This window comes from Callithrix jacchus, chromosome 4 (genome assembly GCF_049354715.1).
Source record: "Callithrix jacchus isolate 240 chromosome 4, calJac240_pri, whole genome shotgun sequence".
Classification (NCBI taxonomy): Eukaryota; Metazoa; Chordata; class Mammalia; order Primates; family Cebidae; genus Callithrix; species Callithrix jacchus.
In genome coordinates, this window is record NC_133505.1 from 135,805,977 (window position 1) to 135,832,848 (window position 26,872).

The window sequence follows — 26,872 nt, forward strand, 5'->3', positions numbered from 1 at the left end:
CTCTTACTTTTGTGGTTACCTTTGATTAGTGTTTTGGTTTTGATGCGTTTCACAGACCTCATTCAAATACTGGATCTCTGCTTTATTAGCTTTGTGTTCTCTGGCATATCCCTTAATCTAGTTCAGTCAGATTCTCATTATCTGCAAAATGAGGGTTCTAGTACCCCTCAGAATTGTACAAGGCTCTCAAAAATATCCTTAGCACATGGAAGCTGTCCGATAAATGCCAATTGCTTTATGAATTTCTGTAGTTGTATGCTGCAGTAATTTATTTTCATTTGTTAAAAAACACTTTGTCACCTGTCTGACATAGCATCTGGTGGTCAGGATAAGATATCATTAAAAGTAAAAATGGACAATCATAGAGAGTTAATTTTAGCAAGTAACTAGATTATATGACTTAAACGGCAGCTTTGCAGCAAAGTGTAAAAAATAAATAAATCAGTTAACCAGCTTTGTGAAATACCCACAGAGTGTTTTAGACTTTATTTTGAAGGTGCCAAAATAGAGCTAACATGTCACTTTATGTCTTCCCAAGAAAATTACATGATAAATATCTAACTATCGCTGCTTCACTAAAGACCTAGCAGTGAAAGGGATTTGGGATGTGTGCCCATCAGTAACTGATTAGAGAAGTAAATTTTATACCTTGTCAATATTCTCTGGCTATAATGTAGCAAGTTAAAATGAGGTCATTAAGGTGGGCACTAACTCAATATGACTGGTATTCCTACAAAGAAAAAAAAGGGAAACTTTGAGACTAACACACATACAGGGTAAACACCATGTGAACATGATGATGGCCACTCACAAGCCAAGGAGAGAGGCCTGGAACACATTCCTCTTAGCCCTTAGAGGAAACTAACCCGGCCAATACCTTGATTTCAGACTTGTAATCTCTAGAACTGTGAAGCAATGAATTTCTGTTGTTTAAGCCACGCAGTCCATGGTATTTTATTATGGCAGTCCTAGCAAACAATACAAGTAATAAAATATTAATTATTTTTAAATCCCATAATTTTCCTTCTTGTTATATACATATATATGCAACAAATAAAAGGTGAATCTCTCTAATGTATAAAGAAGTTAAATAAATTAATAACAGAAAGGCCAACAGTCCAACAGAAATAAATGAGCAGTTTATAGAGAAGGAAATTTAAATGGCTCTTGAATATATGGAACAATACTCAACCTTACTCATATGTGAACTACACTACACTGAGAAATCATGTCTTCTAATATATCGGAAAGTCAACAAAATGAATAACACACGCTTTTACTGTGGTTTCTTCAGGAACAAAGGTCCACATACATTGGTAGTGGTAATATATATTGATACAAAAAATAATCCAAAGTTATAAATGCGTATAGCCTTACATACTTCTCTTCTGGGGATTTATTCTGCAAGTATACACACACACACACACACACACACACACACACACACACGTGTGAAATGACATATATACAAAGTGATTCATTCCAGAAATGCTTGTGATGGTCACCACAAAACTGTCAATCACAGAGAGACTAATTAAATAAGTTTTGGTACACTCATGCAGTCAAACACTATAAAACTATAAATGAGGAAGGAAAATTTTTGTACAATAATATGGAATGATCCAAGGTGCATTTTAAATAAATTTAGGAGGCTGGGTGCACTGGCACACACCTGTAATCTGCGCACTTTGGGAGTTTGAGGCAGGCAGATTGTGGGAAGCCAGGAGAACAAGACCAGCCTGGCCATCATGGTGAAACCCCATCTTTAATAAAAATGCAAAAATTAGCAGGCATGGTGGCATGTGCCTGTAGTCCCAGCTACCAGGAAGGCTGAAGCATGAGAGCCACCTGAACCCAAGAGGCAGAGATTGCAGTGACCCAAGATTGCACACTGCACACCAGCCTGGGTGACAGAGACTCCATCTCAAAAAGAAAAGAAAGGAAAAAAGAAAGGAAAGAAAAGGAGGAAAGGGAAAAAGGAAAAAAGGAAAGGAATAGAAAGGAAAAAGAAATTAAACCTGGGAACAAAATAGTTTATCTAATCTATCTATATGAGTACTATTTTCCTTTTAAAGTGGAGAAATGAACATGTGTTTGTAATTATAAGGTGACTTAGCTGCTTGGGAGTCACATGTAGCATTTGAATAGTGGTGAGTTTGCCTTAAAAGCTCTGTTCTACTGTCCCACTCAAGAACAGGTATTGTCAAATTTGTAAAATAGATACTTTAACTAGAATAGACTTTATTTTTATTGATGATTTAATCTATTATGAACTATTACTTTTTCACTGTAAGCTGATGTAAAAATTATTGCTTTAATGTGATCACTTAATAAGTATTAAATGCACCAATCCTATCTGCTAAAAATTGTTTGGCATATTTAATTGATCACAAGGATTCGAATAGCACTCTTATCTTTCTAAGTATCCTCCAGAAATTCTTATTTTCAGCAGGGCCTGCTGAAGAAACATAAAGCTTACATTTTTATTCCTGATTTCTTCTCATCACTTCCAATAGCAGCCACTGAGTCAAAGCAGGTGCTCTCTTTCCTTCGTTTTCCTAGAGCCCTCCCTCTATATTACCTGTTTTTGAGATTGCAGGCAGTTAGAATCCAACATCTGGCACACTGAAAGGAGCTATGTGATAGGGCCCCAAACTGAAATGTGATGAATTATTAAACAGGTAGTTTGTTGGGTGATTGAAAATTACCTGCAAAAGAGTGCTTATCTCCTTGAGGCACATCGAAAGCTAACGGAATTGAGCCAATTAGACTGACTGTCTCTTCAATGAGTTGTGACCTATCAATGGTAATAGCTTATTATGATGATAAATGAACCCATCTCTCAAACTGAAGCCTGAGTACACACTTCAGCAGTTTCCTTGAATCATGAGGCCATTACCTCTCAACTTCAGATCGACAGCAGTGACAGCCACAGGAGCAGAGAGCATGCATGACTAGACACAGATGATTGTTTTAGTCAGATGAATATATTTATAGCTATTTCCAAAGAAACAGCTCTTCTTTTGCATTGTATATTCATATCTGAAATATTTATCATATGATGTTTCCTTCATTAGGAAGAAAACCCCTCCCTGGTGGTAGCATTCTGAGATAACTGGATTTTTAAGGTCTTTTTTTTCTTCACTTATTTGTTTGTTGTTTACAGTGTTTTAATTTCTCTTTCTTGTAATAACTCAACTCCTAGTTGAGTAACATTTCGGAATAAAAATATTTTCTTATACCGAAGATGCTGGTAATATAAAAACAAGTGTGTTTTTAAAAAATTTATTTCATCCTATTGCATTTTGCATTTATATTTGATGTGGGTTAGGGCAACTTAGACATCCCTTTTTCTTTGTAGAGGAGGTTTGTAGAGATCAATAGTGTAAGAATCATACAAGCGTAAATAGTTTTGTTTTCTTTTTAATTTTTAAAAAATTTCAAAAATTCTTGAAGTAGTTACTAAAATGTAGTAAGTTCCATGTGCTGCTTTATTGGTATATTTTGTTTTAGGAGTATTAGGAGCAAAAGGGTTATTTTTATAATGAAATGCAATCTTCTAATTCCTAAGAAGTATTAGACAGATGTTAGCTGCCAACTTCCCAAAACTATCCCTGAAAAAAAACGTCTTGGTCAAGAAAGTTTATGAAGTTATTACAGTAAAGAAAAACATCACCTTGATATTCTTAGTAATGTCTCAGAAGTTGAGGGTCAAGGGAGGATATTTATAGGTTTTAGGGAAAATGTTGGGTGATTTCAATGCAAATCTGGCATGAGAGGGAACTGGTTGGGATTCTGCAGTTTATTATATTATAGTTTTGGATTCATCACCAGAGCAAAACAAGGGTCTTGAATCAAACATTGAAGAACATGTTATGAGTCTATCAGGAAGTTACTTTAGATGGAACACAGAGCAGACACAATTTTCATGGAGGTTGTTCACAGCATTGCTTAAAATAGAGAGTGGAAATTTTGGTTGCTCCCAGCATTATTTAGCATAGGAACAAGATTGTGTTAGCGTTACAAGAAATTGTGTTAGCGTTAGCTCTTACAGGCATATATTTGCTTAATTTTCTGTGCCACTGTTTCCTAATGCATAAAATGAAAATAATATGACTACCTACTTTATAGTGTTATTTTGAGGATTAAATGCATTGACTCATATGTAGTACTCAAGATGGTGTCTGAAAAATGATAAGCATTTGGTATTAGCTATTATTATTAACTGCAACTGGGCTTAATTTCAGGTCAGGCATTATTTTAATGAAATTTTAGAAAGGCTCCCCTCACACATAAACATACAGAAAAAGAGAGAGGAAGAAAGAAGAAAAGAGAGAGGTAGAGAGAGGCAGAGGGAGAAAAAGTAAGAAAGAAACAGAGAGAAAGACGGAAAGAGAGAAGAGAGAAAGGAAGAAAGAATAGAAAGAAAAAAAGAGAGTCAGAAAGAGAGAGAAAAAGAAAGAGAAAGAAAGAAAGAGATGAAGGAAGGAAGGAAGGCAAGCATGGAGGGAAAGAAGGAAACAATGGAAAGAATAAAGAAATAAATAGAGCAGGAAAGAAAAAAGAATAGGAAGAATTTGCTCATATATGTTTAATATTTAGAGTATTTTGATTCACAAAGTAATCGACTATTAGGACCTCTCTTAGAGATTATCTGGTCTGATAGTAAATGGCTTTTCTTTCCAGTTTTCATCTGGGACTGGGTTTGAAGTGATCATCAGCCTCCGTGTTCTGGAAATAAGTCATTTATAATTAAATGGAACTGGAACTAACCTACAGACCAAAAGCTTTGCAAGCCATTGAAGTTCCCCTGGGCCATTTACTGCCTTAAGCTTGTTTTCACTCATACTTCAGGAAAAAAGAATGAGTAGGGAGGTGGTGCTCTTATATCACAGAATTTTCAATTAAAATGTGATGGTTTTATATGAAAGTAAAAATGATTTATTTTGCTTTTTTCTTCAAGACAAATACAAGGATAAATTTTAATTATGTTAATATCTAATCTTAAGTCTGCTCTTGATCCAAAACTCTTAAAACTTTACCTAGAAAATGATAGTGCAATTTAATGTGTCTCACAATTTAGAAGGGATTTGGAGGGTAATGGATGGAATAAGGGCTTAACATGAGAAATAATTTCTGTTGTAACAAGTTCATGAACTTTATGCACAGTGAAAGATATTTAGGCTAAAGAAAACGTTAAGTATGCAGGGAGTGAAACTCGTGACAGCTTGATCCCATAAGACTCAGCAAGGATGAGGTTTGACTCTGCATCTCTGCCTTATATAGTACAGTATTTTTACTTAAAGGAGATAAGCCAGGTTAAGGGGTTCGGCAAAACTGTTAAAGTAACTCATTAAAAAAATCTAGTTATTGCTACAAAAGTCTCTCGAGTGCGGTGCTCAGGCCTCTTTGCACCAGAGTCATCTGGAGTCTTTAAATTGTTTATTATTGACCCTTACTCTGATTCACTCACTCAGAAGATCTGGGGAAATCTACATTTTTAACCACCTCCCTAAGTGATTCTTCACCCATAAGAATTTGAGGGCCACTCTTTTATGACTAATTTTTAAAATAACTGATAATTAATGATCCGCAAGTAGTTCTCTAGACTTTGACTTTCCACGACAGAAAAAAAAAAAAAAAAAACCCGAAGTATGCTTTTCAGTCTAAATTCAGAGATTGACTTTCCTATCCAATACTCTATACTGTACAAGGGAACCCTAGAATAACCCCTTCTTAGTCACTGCCAAAATCTATTTATTGTTTATCAATCTCATTAGAAACTGAACCGCACTTGCGCACACATACACACACACACACACACATACATACGTATATACATACATACATACACACACACCCCACCACCGCCACACCAATCACACATTTACATTGGAAGAAAATGAATCTTAGACAGCAGCTATGTTTTTTTTAAACAGGAAGTATAACATGTACTGCCATTAACATTTGGAATGAGGGAGAAAGGAAACTTGGCAGAACCAGAATATTGCGTGAGAGTTGGAGATAGCTTCAGATTCTAGAAAAATTTCCAACTCCTGCAGAATATGTGTTAACAGTTTCACTGTTTGAGCTCTGCTTCCCACTAGCCAGGTGTAAACACAGATAAGACCCTTAACTTCACAGGGACCTATTGGGAAGAGGTTATAATTATTTAGCCACAGAATCTGTTTTTCAAACAAAATCCTAATCAGAACACCAAAAAAAAAAAAAAAAAAGCCAAAATAAAGGATTCAAATGGGTGAGAGGGCCAGTCCTGGTTACAGTGTGAGACAGAAACCGTGCCACTTACTGTGGACAACAGAACAGATGCTGGTTACTATGATTGACATAGTTCATCTTGGTTCAAGCAGAAGATAGGGTTGGTGCTTGTTGCAGTGGCCAGTAATAGTGGCTGGTTTCTGGTTATAATGCATGACAGAGTTAGGAGCTTTTCCTATATTATGTCCCCATGACCTCATCTGTGGTTTCCCCATAAGAAAACTAGGTTTGGGGAAAACATGGTATAAATAAAAACAGATCAGATGGATTAGAAGGTCTCCTGCAGATTTAAAATTTTATGAATATAATGCCAAATATAATCTTACACTCAGTTGACTACTAATAAGGAAAAAATAACCCTACAAAATATGGTAAAGTGACTACATGACAACAATTGAAAAGAAAATAATTGCACTCAGGTGAGCTATTGTCCGTATCTAGAGGCACTGATGATACATAAACCCAGCCACCGAAAATGTGGAATGTGTCAAAGCAAAGCAACTAAAATGATTCAAGACACTGAACAGTGTTCAAGCTATGTAATTTCTTACCTACATTACAGGAAAAAAACCCATCTAACTTTTTTTCTACTTCCAACTTCCCTCCTCTAAAATGTTATTCACATACCTGGTAGAGAAGAATCTTTCTAAAACTCAAATTTGGTTACCTTAGTCTCCTTTTAAAAATTTCAATGTCTTAAAGATAGAGTGAAAGCTCAGAGACCATTCTGGACTTGTAACTCCCTTGCAGCTCAGAAGGGACCTGTGGTCCCGTAGCTAAAATGCCTTTAAATGTTCAAAGATCTCTCATGCTTTTCTTTCTCACAATGTCCCTTCAGTACAGGATTTCTTTCTACCATTTTCCTGCATAATTAACTTGTAGTCATCATTCAAAATGCATTTAAGCATTGACTTGTATAGGAACTATTTCTGATCACCCTAACTCCCAGCTCTGCCCGAGGTAGGACTTCTCTGCACAATTCCAATGAGACGACCTACTACCCAGCATGCAGAAATATCTCTCTTTGACTTTCTCACTAAACTATGAGTTCCTGGTGGGTGACAACTGGATTCTGTTCTTCCTATCAAGGAACCTAGCAATTTGCTTTGGACAGCATAGGAACTTAATAATTCTTTGTTGAGTGAATAAATGAATGTTTTGTGTGGACAGTAGTTATTTCTGTTTCCACAGAAGATGAACAAGAGAAAATACAGGAAATACAGAAAATTATCCTGATTTTTTTTTTTTAAATTGAAAACTTAGAAAAAGTGTTTGGGTTTAACTTCCTTCAGAAATGCCTGTGTGGATTTCCTAAATATTTTTAAAAGATATTTCCAAGGATCATTTAAGGCCACATCTGTTCAGAACCAAGGGGAGGGCCGAAATAGTCTGCCAAATTCTTTTCCAGCCCTCAAATTTTATGAGCCTGAGTTGCATTGTGTGGGTAAAAGTCTTGTTCTTTATGGATCAGGAGGAAGTTAGATGTTTTGGATATTTATATAGAAATAAAGAATTTGAAGACTGGAAAGAACTTGAGCAAGACGCTATTAAACGTGTTTTGTATGAACTGGTTTTCACCCTGTGTTCTTGTGGTTCCTCCATGCTGGGGGCAGGAGGTGGTATGGAGCAGATAAGGGAGTCTCTTTCCCTCATAAGGCAGGATGTCTTTTTAAAATCAATTTTTTATGTTGAAAGTCCATGGAATGGAATGTGGAAACTGAGACCCTAAAAGATTGAGTCACTTGAACAAAGATAATATAGCTTCTCCACAGACCAAGAAGACATTAGATTTATGATTTCCTGACTTCCACTGCAGATCTCTTACAATTTTCTATGCAAGACATAAAAAAAGAATCAGCTGTTTACTTTCTAGTCAAGGTAGGTTAAAATCAAGCCACTTGTTTTCAAACATCTATTGAGAGTTCATGCCATCAAATTTAAAAATTCACTTAACTGAGTTTAATTTGCTTTCACTTAGGAAGCAGCTGCCTTTCAAGATAAAAAAAATAAACAGATACAATAATATTTGATCAGCTGTGGCTTTTAATTTAAATGTTTAATTCAATGTTGTTTCATTTTCTGGATTCCAAAATATTCTTTGCAAGAGAAGCATACACATCCTAAAGCGTTTCAAATATTTATTATGATGTCCTAGAGGTGGCTGTTACTGTACATACCCTGAGTAGACCTGACGTTGCTTTGGAAGCGTGTATTTTCTGATAGACATATTACTCTCATAATCGAAAATTTTTCAGAAGTGACAAAAATGGTGTTTGCCATTTTCTTCTTCACTGTCTCTATGATTTTGCTTTTTGAAAGATGTCATGTAGTGAGAATCACACAGTGTGTTGTCTTTTCAGATTGGCTTCTTTCATTTAGTAATATGCCTGTAATCCTCCTCCATGTCTTTTCATACAGTTATTATTATTTTTTTAACTCTGAATACTATTTTGTTGTCTGGGGATAACCACAGTTGAATTATCCATTTACCTCCCGAAAAAACATCTCGCTTGCTACCATGTTCTGGCAATATGAATAAAGCTGCTATAAACACTTGTGTGATAGGTCTTGTGTAGATATAAGTATTCAACTTATTTGGGTAAATACCTCTAAAATGAATTTTTTTCCATAGATTTTGACTTCAGTGTTATATATAGTCACTGCAAATCCAAAGTTACTTAGATTTTCTTCTATGTTATCTTACAAGAGTTACAGTTTTGCATTTTATATGATCCATTTTGAGGTCTATGATCCATTTTGTGCTAATCTTTGTGAGGATCTGTACCTGGATTTATGTATTTTACTGAGACTGTGTAATTTATAAAGGAGAGGGTTATATTTGGCTCGGGTTCCTGGGAGCTTGAGTGGGAGGTCCGAGTTAGGACAGCTGCATTCGGTCAAATTCTGGTGAGAGCCTTGTGCTGCATCTTTTAACATGGTGGAGAAGTGGAAGAAAAAATGGGCATGTGTAAAATGACCAAAAACTAGAGGGACCCTTCCTTTTTACCAACCCACTCTCAAGGTAACTAATCCAGTTCTGCAAGAGCAAGAACTCACTCTAAGAAAGGTATTCATTCTTTTTTAAAAACCTAATCACCTCTCCAAGGTACCACCTTTCAACATCACCCCATTGGGAACCAAGCCTCACAGTGAGTTTTGATTGGGATAAACCATATTCAAACCATGACACAAATGAGGCCCAGTTTTTCTAGTGCCATTTATTGAAAACACTTTTCTTTTTTCATTGAATTCCCTTCGCTCCCTTGTCAAAGATCAGATGATCATATACGGTGTGTTTCTGGGCTTGCTATTCTATTCCATTGATCTATGTGTCTTTTTCTCACTAGTACTGCATTGTCTTGATTACTATAGTTTTATACTAAGTCTTGAAGTTGGTTAGTGTTAGCTTTACAAGTTTGTTCAATATTATTCAAGGTTGCGTTGGCTATTCTTGGTCTTTCCTTTCCATATAAACTTTAGAATCAGTGTGTTGATATCCAAAAAATAACTTGCTGGAATTTTGACTGGAATTGCCTTGAATCTATATACAAATTAGAAAGAACTGACATTCCACAGTATCGCGTCTTCCTATTTATGAACATGGAATATCTCTCCATTTATTTAGTTTTTCTGTAATTTCTTTCATTGCAATTTTATAGTTTTCCTCATATAGATCTTGAACATAATTTGTTAGATTTATTTTGAAGTATTTTGGGGGGGCATGCTAAGGTAAATGATCCTGTGTTTTTAACTTCACATTCCAATTTTCTTTGCTAATATATAGGAAAGCAATTGACTTTTACACCACCTTTTTCTTCAGACAGATGCAATCAAGTTACTTAGAAACTGGCTGTGTTGTTCTGCCTGAGTATCCTAAAAACTTTCATCTTCCTTTGAGAACCATAACCTTCATATCTCAAGGTTATGGATAAAATGCTATCTACAAAATCCTTGTAATGCTTATGGTCTAAAAGACTAAATAGGGCCTCAAGAGATTATTCAGAATCAGAGTTATTAATTCCCAATGGATTCCTAAAGGGCTATGTTATGATAGTTGCAACTCTAATTCAATATCAAAGCTTCTGACTTTCACTCCCCTATATCTAGGGAGGTTTCCCTCAACAGTGAAAAATAACTGCAGATACTGCTTTCCCATTCCATGCCACAAAAATGCATTTTTGAAGGATGCTACAGATATGTATTTATATTCCTTAAGCCCAGCTCATATATATTTCTCAAGGCTGTGTGGTATCATAGAAAAAATGATGGAGTCAAATCAATATTTATTTCTTTATCAGTCAAATAAGTCTGATTTAATTGTTTAGAACTTAATGCTTAGTGACCATGAGATCTTACAGAAATTTCTTCACCTTGTATCCTTTGTCACTTTATAAAATGGAGAGTGTAAATACTACTTCTTTGAGTTATCATGATTATTTAATCTAATAACACATGAGACACCAGATATGTAATAGGAACTGAATAATTATTAGCCCAGTTGCTTTCCCTTGACATTTACAGAAAATAAAACTTAATTGAGTATCTAAGATTATATGATAGATTCCAGTAGACTAAGTGAATCTGAGGGGAGAAGTATTTGTCACTTTTCTTCTCTTCTTTGGTTTTAAAGAAGTGCCACTGGAAATGGAATCGCTAACTATAAACAAATGTCTGCATACTGATCCAATATTAACAGAGACAAGAATTGTGGACTGTGCCTTACTGTGCAAGGCAAAAATGAGCTCAAGATGTTATCAGAATAATGAATCAGAAGGAAAATTTTGTTTTACAAGTGATGAATAGCCACAAAACAACTAGAACATACAGTCTCTGATGATACAACTAGAGTCAATAGCTACTTTCTACAGACTAAACACCATTGTAGAGATGGAAACTTTATTGTTTATATTTTATGAAAACTGTTCTCCTTTGTTTTTATGTCGGTTTGAGAGTAGAAGAATATCCTGGAGGGCAAAACATGCCTTTCATACATTAGGGCTGCCTAGAGCATATTCTGGCACATTATATAAATATTAAATAATTCCTATAATTAAACTGATGTTCTTTGGAATGAGGATGGAGACACATAGTTATCTGAATTGCCTTAAGCTAGTTTTGAAATAAGTAGATTTTTACTATTCTAGAATACGTAATGAATGAATCATGCTATGCTACAAGTAAGTATTAATTAATGGTTGAAATACAAATGACATCTTCCTTGAATTATGTGATAATCTACATTACAACTAAAGGAATTTATCATGATAAATGCTAGCTAATGTTGAATCACAGAGGGGTATATGAGATCCATTTTCATTCTTAAAGAAAATCTTTTTATTAATATGGTGAATATTAACTCAGTAAATAATAAAGAAAACTAGTATAAAGTGCAATTTGTAATATTGTATTTATGATGCATGATTTTTGTTGCAGAATTAGAAAATACTTAAGTTTTTGAGAATAGTTGGAAGGGATTGTAATTATCAGAAACACATATTATACCTAAACATGTATTAGGACCTTGTTTTAAAAATTAGATCTTAGAACAAGCAGGTGAGCTGTATAATTATGTTCTTAGAATACAGGTATATACAAGGAGTGTGTTTTGAATGCAAAATATATTCTTTTAGAATCTCAACCCATGAGTTGCTTTCTTTCACATATAAGTCCCAATATTGGCTTTCTATAATCAGTCTATGTCTATTAGATGTGTAATTATATTAATTATGTAAATGTACATGAATACCAAATTATTTGATCAATCTTCAAATATTTTAAGTAATTATATACCCTCCTTGGGGTTAGATGTAGCTTTCCCTTTAACTCAGAGAAATTACTGTCAACAGGTTACCTTCTATAAGACTACCAGAGAGCTATGCATTACTCTATACAAAGAGTATTTCTCCTGTAACTGTTCCCATAGTGCTTTCAGTAGAGTAAATTTGTTATCATGTTGTAAATTAAAGTGTTTCCTCTTTTGGAATACTCCAGTCCTATTAAAACAGATGTTTCCTTCTTTGAAACAAGATATTTAGAGTTATCTGGTTAAGACATCCCATCTTAAACCATAAGACCTTTTTAAATAACTTACATAGAGAAAAATGAAAAAATTTAAACAAATGTCACAGTTTCTGGGAATCCCCAGGATATAATCTACTGTAGACTGTCATTCATAGACAAAGGCACCTCCTATTTATAGGCTTGGGACAGTTCAGCTTCTCCAACTTGAGAGTTTTGAAGATCAAATACAAATGGGTCTTGTGAAGTTTCAAAACAAGTTTCTCAATGTCCTTTGAGTAAATAAACTTGGGCCTGTAGCCAATCGTTTGTATTCCAGTCTTTTTAAAAAATTCAAGTACAGAAACATCAGATTTTCATTGCCAAAGGGGTCATGACATGTTTAAATGCAAGTGCAGAAACTATCTGTAATGAATCAACACTTAAATCAGATGACATTAAGACCAGCTTTGCTATTGCCACAGATGGCATCACAATTAACTTTTAATATATCAAAAACATGAGTGTACTCATATATTATCAATCATTTAATCATGATATCCCAATATTAACCTCTTAGTGTATTGTGAAAAAGATTCATTTGTACAGTATTTTTCCTCTTCAGATTTTCAATTTCTTGAAGGAAGGAACAATATTTTACTCATCTTGTGACCTTCCCTGTATATGTTGCCTGAGACATAATAACTATTCAACAATGTTTAGAGTATTTGATAGAATTATATAAATCTTGGTTTAAAAACTTTGATATACAATAAAACATACTTGGGCAAATTATAAAGCTGTTCTTGAAAAACGAGCTAATACATATTTAGTTGTTAAAATTCTGAAGGGATAATGTAAATTAGATGTGAACCACCTCTACAATATAAAATAGTAGTAAGCTGTAAGTTGAAATAATGGTTTTTCTCATTTTTCGGTAACATTCATTAAATACCTGATACAATTCTGTTCTTTCTGAAAATTGATTATAATGAAAAAATCCTGGCCATTATAAAATTGTCATCTAGTCACAGGTAGAATAAATGAGAGAATTATGATGATCCAAATATAGAAAGCATTTAAATTGGAGAACAGATGAAACTGTGCTTCTAAAGCATTTCAGTGTTGTTCATTTTCTATATGTTATGTTGAAAAAAGTTATATGGAAATGTCATTTTTCATTTGCAGATGCTAAATTTAGACACACGTTTAATACTGTAATTATTTTGATCAAACAGCAGCTATTATTTATTATTCAATATTTATATGTAAAACCTGAAACTTACATTTACCTTAATGATGGTCTTATGATTAAAAGTGCCTGTGTATCAGCAAGATTTGCCAATTCTTTTTTATTCCTTAAAGAATATCTGACAATTTTCTGGTTTCTTTAAGTTTGAGCTAAGACACCATAATAATGTCCTGAAGTATATATGTCAAAATATATGGGTCAAAAAGACACTCTAAGTTAGCAGTCTCCAAGAAACCAGGAAGTATGTGATCCATAGGAGTGTATATATTTTGTTTTCTTTAAAAAAAAATGACCATTAAAAGTTCATCATATGGATTGACACTGGCCTGCTCACTTGGTGGAGTACCAACTCAAGATGCTTTGAGGAAAGAATTTGCATTACCAAGTGAGAGGATTTAAAGTGGTGACTTCACTTGTTCATTGATTTAGACATATGAAATATGATTTTCTTGCATAACTAAGTTTGCTTTCAAATTATATGCCTATGTTTTTAACTAAATAAAGCTTTGCTTAATAAATACGTGGGTTAATATATTCCTTCAAAAAACATAATGAAATAATATTAACTATACAAAGATAAGCAATGAACAAGAAAACCCTAGTGCTTACCACTACTCTTGGTTAGAGCTTTCCCTCAGGCACAAAATGAGGTAAAAGTAATGACAACATAAAGGCAGATGAAAAGTTGATCAACAAGCAAGGAATAAACTGTCATGCAAAAGCAGTTTTTATTATACAGAAACCATTTTGAAAGCAATTATTCAGAAGGTTTCTATCAGTATATGATTTGTAGCTCAAATTATTATTGGTTTATCAATCACAAATACTATTTTCTGCATAATGAAACTAGAAAAAATAATTAACCCATTTTTAAAGTCTTCAAAGCACAAAGTTTCAGTGAGCTTTGAAGCTTTTGTTAAATATGTTAAAATGTCACACTTTCCAAATAGTTTCCAATTATAACTAATTAGCATCAGAAAATTTATTAGCCAAATTTAATCAAGAACCTAAAATAATTTGTGAAAGAATTGAATAATGAGCATCATAATTTAGTATGCTCAGCCATTAATGTAATTCTTACAGTGGGACCTGTGTACTTTTTGTGTATGCGGTATCTCTTTTTAGCTGTGAAAACCATTATTACCAAGTATTAAAACAAACTGAACCTGGAAACAGAACTTCAAATATCAACACTTAGTAATATTTCTAAGTATTAAGCCAAGATTTTCAAAAATAAGAAAACATGATTGATTATATTATTATCTAAAAAAGATTGTACTATATTGTTGAGAGTAAAAGGGAGTTTTATATCAATAAAGTATTTTAAAATAATATTTATTTTATTTCTCATACTTTACTTATTTACATTTTAATAATACATTAATATCATAACACATGTATATAATACAGGTAGAGACAGAATATAGACCTTGAATGCATTTTTTAATGATAATATTGTAAAACCAAACTCGAGACTCCTGTTCTAGGTAATTGATTAGTACAGTAATTGCAGGCTTAAGAAAAATGTATGAAACAGATGACATTAATCTTTCATGCACAATAACACCTTTCTCCAGCTGTGGCTCTAACTCTCCTGATGGATTATTCTTTACTTCTCTCAACTAATCCATTATATGGTTTTAGGCATTCAGGATAGACACTGAATGGAATAACTATTACAAAAGTAATTTTGAGAGAAGCATTTGATTATATATTCATTCATCCTGCATATACTTGATGATTTGATTGGTGGTTTGATTCCAGATATGTTAATTTGCCGGAACTTTTCTAGTTTCCAAACAGTGAATACAACAACTTTGACTTCATAAAGCTTACATTCTAGTTAGAAGAGAGAATATTAATTAGATAAGCACATAAATTATGTAGTATGTTAGAGAGCAATAAATAACAAGAAAAAAGTAGAGCATGGAGGGCATAGGAAGGATGATAGCAGTTGAACAGGCTTTAATTTTAGATAGAATATTTGGTCAGAGAAATGAAGGTGACTAGGAAAAAATTATGTGGGTATCCAGAACAAGAGAGTCTTAGGGAAAAGAGAAAGTAAGTGCAAAGGCCGTAAGATATGAATGTGCCTGGCATGTTCAAAGAACCTCAAGTATGGGGTAACAGTTGGGGAGAGTTGAAGGATATGGCAAGGGGCAAATGTTGTAGTTCTTTGGCACATTGTAGTTAATATCTTCACATTTTTCTGGCAGTGCAGTGAGGAGCACAGACGTGTAATGATCTAAGTTATGTTTTAGTAGAGTCACTATGATTACTACCTTGAGAATTGACTCAACGAGGACAGACAGATAGACCAGTTAAAAGACTTGGCATTCATCCAGTCATTAGATATGAAGGCTTGGCCCACAGTGATGATGGTGAAGATGATCAAGTGTGGTTTGATTCCAGATACATTTTGAAGGTAATGCTAAAAAGATTTGCTAATAGTATGGCTGTGGAACATGAAACAAAGAGAAGAGTTGAGGGTTACTTCCCAACTATGGACCTGAGCAACTAAAAGACTTGTCATTGACTTAGATAAAAATTTGGTATAAGCAAATTTTTAAAGAAAGATCATAAACTCAGCTTAGCTAATTATATGAAGGTAGAGATGCCTATTTTACATCAAGGAGGAAATGTTAAGGTGATACCTAGTATACAAGTCTGAAGTTCATTGGGTCAGGGGCATCTGAACTGAAGAAGAAAAATGTTTACATCATCAATACAGATGTCATTTAAACCAGGAGACTAGATGTGATAACCAAGAAAATGAATAACAAGAGACAAAATAAGAGATCTAAGGACTGGGCCCTACAGCACCCCAACATTTAGAGGTTAGCAAAGTGAGGAGGAACCAGAAAGGAGACTAAGAATCAGTGGCCAAAAAAGTAGAAGGAAAACCACAGAAATCATGTACTGAAAGTCATTCGAGTCTGAGTGCCATGGCTTACACCTGTAATCCTAGCACTTTGGGAGTCTGAGGCGGGTCAATCACAAGGTCAAGAGATCGAGACCAATATGGTGAAACCCCATCTCTACTAAAAATACAAAAATCAGCTGAGTATGGTGACACATGGCTGTAGTCCCAGCTACTCAAGAGGCTGAGGCAGGAGACTCACTTGAACCCAGGAGGCAGAGGTTGTGGTGAGCCAAGATCACGCCACTGCACTCCAGACTGGCAACAGAGCGAGACTCTATCTCAAAAAAAAAAAAAAAATGACAGTCATTCAAATGAATCAAGTGATCAACTTTGTCAAGTACCATTGATGGGCCAAATAAGGTAAGAAATGAGAGTTGACCATTGGATATAACAATGCATTTGACCAATGACCTTGAGAAGAGGACTTTCAGTGGAGTGAATGGCAACATGGGAACTGGAGTGGATTTAAGAGAGAATGAGAAGAAAGAATATGGAGACAGCAAGAGTATACTTACCTTTGTCTAGATAGAAAATAAGGGCACAGATACTTTTGTCGGGGGTGGAATGGTGCTGGGACACGTGGAAATCTCTTCTATTGGTTTTTATATTCTTAGAAAATAGAAAACAATTGAGTATGAGGATATGGGAGGAGGATGCTGAAGCTTCAAAAAGAAAGGAGAAAGTGTGAAACAGTATCCAGGAATGTAGCAAAGAACATGGACCAGACAACAATTGGGATCTACATGAGTTTAGTAATCATGAATTTGAGGCAAGATACTACAAGTTTCTTCAGATATATCAAGCTCAACAGTTGCAGGTACAGAGAAGATAGAGATTAGATTTAACTGAATTTGTGATTTAGCCAAGTGAGTATAATAAAACTACAGATTAAAATAACTGACTGGAATTTAAGGCAGTATGAGAAACCCTCGAGCTAGAGCAATTTTCCATTTCTCCCTCCTAAAATGCTAGAGGTTCTGTAGTCAAGACAAGTCTTTTTTCATAGAACTATACAAGGCCTTAGAGGATATTTAGTATCCTTGGCTTAAAGGATAAAGGTACAGTGGTACAGTACACATTTAGTATGCTGTACACTAAATGTCACTAAAATATCAGTAGCACTTTGCCACAAATTAAAGGAACAGTATATAATCCTTGACTGTGCTTTAACTCCATTGAATTTCCTTCTTTTTTTAGAATGGAGTTTTATATATGTTCCCCAAAGCAAGGCTCATTTATATAACATGAAATTACCTATGCAAATGCAAAAATCAATCTGATTATCTATTTATTGTATCCAGCACAAAATATAGCAACAAAGAAGGTACGGGTTAATTTTCTGAGACTATGATTTACTGAACACATGGGTATTACTATCAATCATTTAAATAGTTGCCTTATTTCTTAGACAAATAATAACTGAAATGTATTGAGTATTCATGTGTATATCTGAAATGTATTTAAATGTTCATGTATATACCTAGCACAGTGCTAATTTTTTTGCCTCCATTATCTGATCTGATTTTCCCACTGTGCTCTGAAGTATGAGTTATCATTATACAGAAAATAGCATAAAAATGTGCCTAGGACTTCGAGAATGGAAAGAATGTTTTACAATATTACAGTCTGGTTATTCGCTTTTCATCCATTTGTGTTGATATTGAATTGTTCTAAGCCGATAAGGCAGCACTGTCACAAGCCACATTTTTCCTAGACATACACATACTTTTTCCTTTGTCCTTCAGTTCCTTAAACTACCTAACCACTTTTCTTTCTTTTTAGGTCGATGATTAAAATTGTGAGTCTAGACTTCTTTAAATAAAAGCCAACCTAGTGGAACATTTGCCCTCCAAAATAACATTCAGTGCATCTTAAACGTAAAATAATTTAACTGCTTGAAGAAAATTTCCAGCTTCCAAAACAGCATGCCAATAGATTTTTTTTCATTGCATTTTTTATTGCATTTTAGGTTTTGGGGTACATGTGAAGAACATGCAAGATTGTTGCATAGGTACACACATGGCAGTGTGATTTGCTGCCTTCCTCCCCATCACCTATATCTGGCATTTCTCCCTATGCTATCTTTCCCCAACTCTCCACCCGCCACTGTCCCTCCCCTACTTTTCCCCAACAGACCCCAGTGTGTGATGCTCCCCTCCCTGTGTTTATGTGTTCTCATTGTTCAACACCCACCCATGAGTGGGAACATGCAGTGTTTGATTTTCTGTTCTTGTGTCAGTTTGCTGAGAATGATGGTTTCCGGGTTCATCCATGTCCCTACAAAGGATACGAACTCATCATTTTTGATGGCTGCATAATATTCCATGGTGTATATGTGCCACAGTTTCCCTGTCCAGTCTATCATCGATGGGCATTTGGGTTGGTTCTAGGTCTTTGCTATTGTAAGCTGTGCTACAATAAACATGCGTGCGCATGTGTCCTTATAGTAGAATGATTTATAATCCTTTGGATATATACCCAGTAATGAGATTACTGGGTCAAATGGAATTTCTATTTCTAGGTCCTTGAGGAATCAGCACACTATCTTCCACAATAGTTGAACTAATTTACACACCCACCAACAGTGTTAAAGTGTTCCTACTTCTCCACATCCTCTCCAGCATCTGTTGTCTCCAGTTTTTTTCATGATCGCCATTCTAACTGGCATGAGATGGTATCTCAATGTAATTTTGATTTGCATTTCACTAATGACCAGTGATGATGAGCATTTTTTCATATGATTGTTGGCCTCATATATGTCTTCTTTTGAAAAATGTCTGTTCATATCCTTCACCCACTTTTGAATGGGCTTGTCAGTTTTTTTCTTGTAAATCTGTTTTAGTTCTTTGTAGATTCTGGATATCAGCCCTTTGTCAGATGGGTAAACTGCAAAAAATTTTTCCCATTCTGTTGGTTGCCGATTCACTCTAGTGACTGTTTCTTTTGCTATGCAGAAGCTGTGGAGTTTGATTAGGTCCTATTTGTCTATTTTGGCTTTTGTTGCCAATGCTTTTGGTGTTTTGGTCATGAAGTCCTTGCCTATGCCTATGTCCTGAATGGTTTTGCCTAGATTTTCTTCTAGGGTTTTTAGGGTGTTAGGTCTTATGTTTAAGTCTTTAATCCATCTGACGTTAATTTTAGTGTAATGTGTCATGAAGGTGTCCAGTTTCTGCTTTCTGCACGTGGCTAGTCAGTTTTCCCAACACTATTTATTAAACAGGGAATCCTTTCTCCATTGCTTGCTTTTGTCAGGTTTGTCAAAGACTGGATGGTTGTAGATATGTTGTGTTGCCTCCGAGGCCTCTGTTCTGTTCCATTGGTCTATATCTCTGTTTTGGCACCAGTACCATGCTGTTTTGATTACTGTAGCCTTGTAGTATAGTTTGAAGTCTGATAGTGTGATGCTTCCCACTTTGTTCTTTTTGCTTAGAATTGACTTGGCTATGTGGGCTCTCTTTTGGTTCCATATGAAGTTTAAGGTGTTTTTTTTCCAGTTCTGTGAAGAAGGTCATTGGTTGCTTGATGGGAATAGCATTGAATCTATAAATTACTTTGGGCAGTATGGCCATTTTCACAATATTGATTCTTCCTAACCATGAGCATGGAATAGTTTTCCATCTGTTTGTGTCCTCTCTTATTTCATTGAGCAGTGGTTTGTAGTTCTCCTTGAAGAGGTCCTTTATGTTCCTTGTTATTGAAGGAAATAGAGACACAAAATACCCTTCAAAAAAATCAATAAATCCAGGAGCTGGTTTTTCGCAAAGATCAACAAAATAAATGGACCACTAGCCAGATTAATAAAAAATAAAAGAGAGAATAATCAAATAGTTGTTATAAAAAATGATAAAGGGGAAATCACCACAGATTCCACAGAAATACAAACCATCATCAGAGATTATTACAAACAACTCTATGCACATAAAATAGTAAACCTGGAAGAAATGGATAAATTCCTGGACACTTGCATCCTCCCAAGCCTAAACCAGGAAGAAGTCAAAACCCTGAATAGATCAATAACAAGGTCTGAAGTTGAGGCAGCAATTAAGAGCCTATCACCCAAAAACAGCCAGGTCCAGATGGGTTCACAGCCAAATTCTACCAGACATACAAAGAGGATAGCTTCTTCAGTACCATTCCTTCTGAAACTATTCCAAACAATCCAAAAAGAGGGAGTTCTTCCCAAATCATTTTATGAGACCAACATCATCCTGATACCAAAATCCAGCAGAGACTCAGCAAGAAAAGAAGACTTCAGGCCAATATCCATGATGAACATAAATGCAAAAATCTTCAATAAAATACTGGCAAGCCGATTGCAACAGCACATCAAAAAGCTTATCCACCATGATCAAGTAGGATTCATCCCAGGGATGCAAGCCTGGTTCAACACACGCAAGTCTATAAACATAATTCACCACATAAACAGAACTAAAAACAAAAACCACATGATTATCTCAATTGATGCAGAGAAGGCCTTTGACAAAATTCAACAGCCCTTTAATGCTAAAAACCCTCAATAAACTAGGTATTGACAGATCGTATCTGAAAATAAATAAAAGCTATTTACTACAAACCAACAGCCAGTATCATACTGAATGTGCAAAAACTGGAAGCATTCCCTTTGAATTCTGGCACTAGACAAGGATGCCCTCTTTCACCACTCCTATTCAGTATAGTACTGGAAGTTCTAGCTAGAGCAATCAGGCAAGAAAAGGAAATAAAGGGTGTTCAAATAGGAAAGGAGGAAGCCAAATTGTCTCTATTTGCAGACAACATGATTGTATATGTACAAGACCCCATTGTCTCAGCCCCAAATCTCCTGAAACTGATAAGCAACTTCAGCAAAGTCTCAGGATACAAAATCAATGTGCAGAAATCACAAGCATTCCTATACACCAATAAAAGACTTAGAGAGAGCCAAATCAAAGCCAAACTGCCATTCACAATTGCCATTATATATTACTGACATTTATTTATAAACAAATAAATGTCCTCAACCTCTATGTAGTGACTATCAATATTGTCATGCAATATATATATGGAGTTCCAAATACATTTCAAAAAGTATTACAGATATAATAGTGGTCACTTATGTCCCTTTGATTGAAACTGCATTATATGAGTTCTTTCAGCACAATAACCTGGAAAATATAGCTGTCTATTTAAAGAAGACATTTTCTTGTTTGGCAGAATATTATCATCATATGGCATATGTACAATATGGTCTTAATTTGTGTCTATATGTGCTAGGCTTAGAAAACTCACTTTAAGTTTTACTAAATTTATTTTGGAGTTTAACTCTTACTTTTGACTTGATTTATATTCTAAGGAGATCTCAGCTTCTTCCTACTTAAATGACATTACATAGATAGAAAGGTATATATTCTTATTATAGCAGTTTCTGCCAGGGCTGCAGTCCCGTTGTTAGAAGGCTGTCAAAATTTTCAATGTAAACCTTCCTTTCCCAGGTGTTACAATTTAATCTGCTGACTCGTATTAATTTCTGAAAACTGTGCAGCCATCCTGTACCTTAGAACAAAATATAGATATGTAAACTCCTGTTTTTCTCCATATTTACCTTCCCAAATGTTTTAATTTTATTATTTCAAAATTATAATAATAGCAATAGATTTCAAATTAAAAATCTGGTTAATGACTCCCTCAGGAATTTCTTTATATTGATTGATAAAGAATTTTCTTTGTAAATTCTTTATATTGATTGATTTTTATGTTGTAGGCTAAATAATGCTTCCTCCAAGTTATCCTTAACAATTTCCAGAGCCTGCAAATATGTTCTCTCTTACATGGCAAAAGGGACTTTGCAAATGTGATGAAAAACCTTAAGATAGGAAAATAACCCTGCATCATTCAGGTGGACCCGATCCAGTCAACATCAGACCTTAAAAGTGGAAGAAGAAGGAAGAAGGGAGGGGTCCAAGTGATGAAAGAAATAAAGAAGAGGAAAGAGAGATTTGAAGCATGAAAAAGATTTCATTCATCATTGCTGGCTTTAAAGATGGTGAGTCCCTTGAACAAAGGATTGTGAATGACCGCTAGAATCTGGGAAAGATCATTGGCTGACAAACAACAAGAAAACGAGAATATCAGTTCCACAACCACAAGAACTGAATTGTGCCAACAACCTGAAGGAACAAAGAAGTAGATTCTCCTGTAGTGCCACCAGAAAGGAATGTATCCATGCCAACACCATCATTTTAGTCATTTTAGCCCAAGGAAATCCGTGTTGCAATATTCACCTGCAGAACCATGAGATAATATATTTGTGTTGCTTTCAACCGCTAAGTTTGTCATGGTAGCAATAGGAAAGTAATGCAATGTACAGTTGACCCTTGAACAATGCAGGGGTTAGGGATGCTAACCCCTACACAGTTGAAAATTTGTTGATAATTTTTAACTCTCTAAAAACTTGACTACTAATAGTCTACTGTTGAACAGAAGCCTTCCTGATAACATAAACAATTTAATAACATATATGACATGCCATATGTATATATATTGTATTCTTTCAATAACATATGTTAGAGAAAAGAAATGTTATTAAGAAAGTCATAAGGAAGATAAAATATATTTTTGTTCCTCAAGTGAAAGTGGATCATCTTAAAGGTCTTCATCTGCATCACCTTCATGTTGAGTAGGCCAAGGAGGAGCAGGAAGGGTTGGTCTTGCTGTCTCAGAGGCAGCAGAGGCAGAAAAAAATCCATGCATAAGTGGATCTGCCCAGTTCAAACCTATGTTGTTCAGGTATCAACTGTACATGAAGGCTTTCTTCTTTAAACAGAAAGGAAGTCTTTTGTGTGTAAGATTTAGAGAAAACAATGGGATGAAAAAATCATGGAAATTTCATGGTACTTGCCTTTTTTTTCCCTCTCCCCTTCACTAAGGATCTTGAAAACCTAATTTGAAACTTCACTCCAGTAGAGCAAACAGGACTGAAAGATGAGAAGCTATTTTTGTGAAAAATGTTGTGAGATGAGTCTTGACAAAGGGTTTAAGAACTGTTTTTTTCTGCATCTCACTAAGAGCAGGCTTGATATCCTGAGAGTTAAGGGCAGTTTTGCCTAAAGCAAAGTTCTCACTATGGGAAGTAGCAGCTGAGTAGTGAAGAGGTATCTTGGTGGGAGGCCAGAACAAATTTGCTTTGGAGATGGAAAGGGGCCCAGGAACTTTTCTTACTGGACTCCACTGTAAGTGATGCTTTACTTCTATCCATTGGTTTGCAAGGCCTGGTGATATATGCATGACATAAAAAGACTGTACTTACAATTAGAAAAGCCTCCAGTAATTAATGTCCAAATATGCAACCAATTAAAATGATGTCCACATAATACCACACATAGAAGAAAATCTAAAAAGTCAAACATTCATTATAATAATTCTTCCAATCTAGTTGTTATTATGTAGAATTCCCTCAGAGTGCACCTCGTTTTGCTGACTTTCTTGAGTTTTTTACTTATATCACAGAATCAGGATGTTCAAAGTATAACAAAGATGAGAGGTAAATTGAGAAAAGAATTAATAGTGATATTTCTTCTACTATATACATGTAATCTTTGCATTTTTAATTAAGAAACCATTAGCATAAATACAGTTTAAATTGAATAAATAAATTTTATTAACAACAAAATATTTATTTTGGGGTACATTTTATAAATAATTGCAAAACCAAAACTGCATTTTTAAAATTTAAACCATATTGATGCTCATTATTAATTGTGTATGTGCTTTTATGTTATTTAGAAAATTTAATTATATGTATGGTGTTTTAAATATTCAATAGATTAAACCACCTGGGAATATAACAGGGGGCATAAAACATATCATCAACTCTTGTCTTTATGAAACTAGATAAAGGAAAGAAAAATCTGTCAATTACTCAGCCAGTTTCATTTTAGCCTACTGTAAATTGAGGTCTGTGGTTTTGAGTGAATGAAATCTAGTAAATTAAGATCATCAGGTCTTATTCTAGTTTATTTTATATATAAATGTGTGATTTTTTAAAAGGTGGGAGTAAAATCTTACACATATTTCAGAAATGTTTCTGAAGATAATTTCATAATTATAAGAAGATAATTTCATAACTCAAACCTGTACAAGAACTTAGTTTGTCTATCTGAGCAAGTTTTATATTCACTATTGAATGTTCAACAAGCAGGAAACTTCCAGGGGCCAAGGAACTTAGAACCAACTGTATTTCAGTATGCAGAGTTTGTGGACAAAAAGAATAGGCTCTTGCCAATTACTATGATACTAGAGTATCCGATTGTGCTTTTATCAAACCTTAGTGAGAAATGAATGAATTCTAACAAGAAGACTCAAAGACCCTGGTGCTCCTGTGTTTCCCTTCTCTTATTCTGCATGGTCAGCACTCTTCAAAAGACCAAACTTTGCTTCACCCCAACATTTTCCATTCATTGACAGAGCTACCAGGCTTTTCTATCTTTCTACTATGATATAAAAGAGATTTATATTTTCTTGAATTGTACCAAAATAGAAATGTATTGATTCTCTTGGCTATATTCTTAGATTTATACATGCTTTGGATAGGACCAAGCTTAACACCAAGCCATATATAAAAATCTGATCATTGAATTACCTAATAATAAATAAAATTATAATGGAATTTTATTTGGTTCAGAAATATGATCAAATTTTCTTGAATGTCAGATATATAAAGTAAGATATTAGAAAATTTAATAATATGATATATGTGCTTGCCTAATGATTATTATACACATTAACATTTCTTCAGTTCTCATTAGCTAAATATAATGTAACTCTAGAAAAGTCTATTATCACATTAATTTGCTGAAAATTTATTATGCAACTTACCTTGCATGAAGAATATTTTGCCTGGATGTTCTTTTTTCTTTATGAACTTTTATTAATGAATTTAAAGTATATTGCTAGATTTTGTCATTTTTTAGAAATAGTGAAAATCCTTGTTTTTATTTTGTTTAATCAGTCGATTCTTAATTATTTTAAATAAATAAATTACACAATTATACAGGAAAAATTTTTACAAGAAATTTGACTACAAAAGTAAGAGCAAAGTCTGTGATCTATTCTATTCTGGGATCACAAAAATAATTTATGAAAAGATGGAATAATTATAGGCCTTAAAGAAAGATTAAGAAACAAAGCTATAAAACAACCTAACTTTTGACTGTTGATGGCTGAATTTATTAAACTCGCCAGGTACACTACATCAGATCTAAGGATGTACTAGTTACCTATTGTCAACTTGATTTACAAACCATATTAAATTAGCAGCATAAAAGTTACTTTAATATGCTCACAGATGTTGAGGTAAAAAATTTGGACAGTGCATTGTCAAGATGGACTTTACTCCATAGTATCTGGGGGAGGGGGGTCTCAGCCAGGCAAACTTAAATTGTAGGGGTGAATTGAACGGCTGGAGGCTTCTTCTCTGACATGTCTCGTGCCTGGAGCTCAGCTAAGATAGTTAACCAGGCATCCCACACATGACCTAGATATGTAGCTTGGGCTTCCTCAAAACATGGTGGCCTAAGTTAGCTTCCTTTAGGGTTCCAGAAGAATATGTACTCAGAACACAATGCAGAAGCCCAGTGGTCTTTTATAACCTTACCTCAGAAGCTGCAGACCATCACTTCACAGTATTCCATTGGTCAAAGCAGTCACAAGCCCATTCAGATTCAAGAGAGAGGGCAAAGACTTCAATGACACTCACTGGAATGAGCACCAAAGAATTTGAGACCATATTTTAAAACCATAATGAGGAAATACAATGGAACGGAAAATATGTTGTCCCAAACAAATAGCATTTATGAACACAGAACTGAAAGCCAAGACCAAGATCCTCTGTCATTATTTGCAATTTGACTTTGGGTATATTGTATATCTTTCCTAGGACCATTTTTTCTTAAAATAAAATAAGTGGTTTGGGGTTTTAAAATATCAAAAATGCTTTGACAGCTGAGGAAATCAATGTAATCAGTAAGCATTTCAGGCAACTTCTTAATACATGATTATTTTCAGAATTTAAGCTATAGATTCTGAAGTAATAAAAGGTCATTCATTTATCAAACTACTGCTTATTCATCACTGAATACTTGTCTACCAAGGATCAGATGGTGGTACTTATAGGTTTTCTTTATAGTTCACTTTTAGTGAATTTCAAAGAAATTCTTGATATTTTAAAAGAAAAATGATCACTTCAAACAGTGACAAGTAGCTGAAGTTTTGGAGACAGTTAAAGGTCAGTATTTTTATGTCGCAGTGGTTTTGGTATATGGGTTAAGGAAAGGAGGTGTTTTCCGTCTTCGTCCTCAGTGGGAGGGGGCATTTCTGTTAAATGAACTGGAAAGCTTATGTATCTTTGAATTAGGGAAACCTTTGCTGTTGCCATTTCCACACAAGTA

The 26,872-nt window shown here is 34.5% G+C and overlaps 1 protein-coding gene across 2 annotated transcripts in view; it reads left to right on the forward strand.

The window, feature by feature from the left end:
- The window catches only part of LAMA2 (laminin subunit alpha 2), a 637,958-nt gene that overhangs the window by 325,253 nt on the left and 285,833 nt on the right, over window positions 1-26,872 (forward strand). The window lies entirely within an intron of this gene.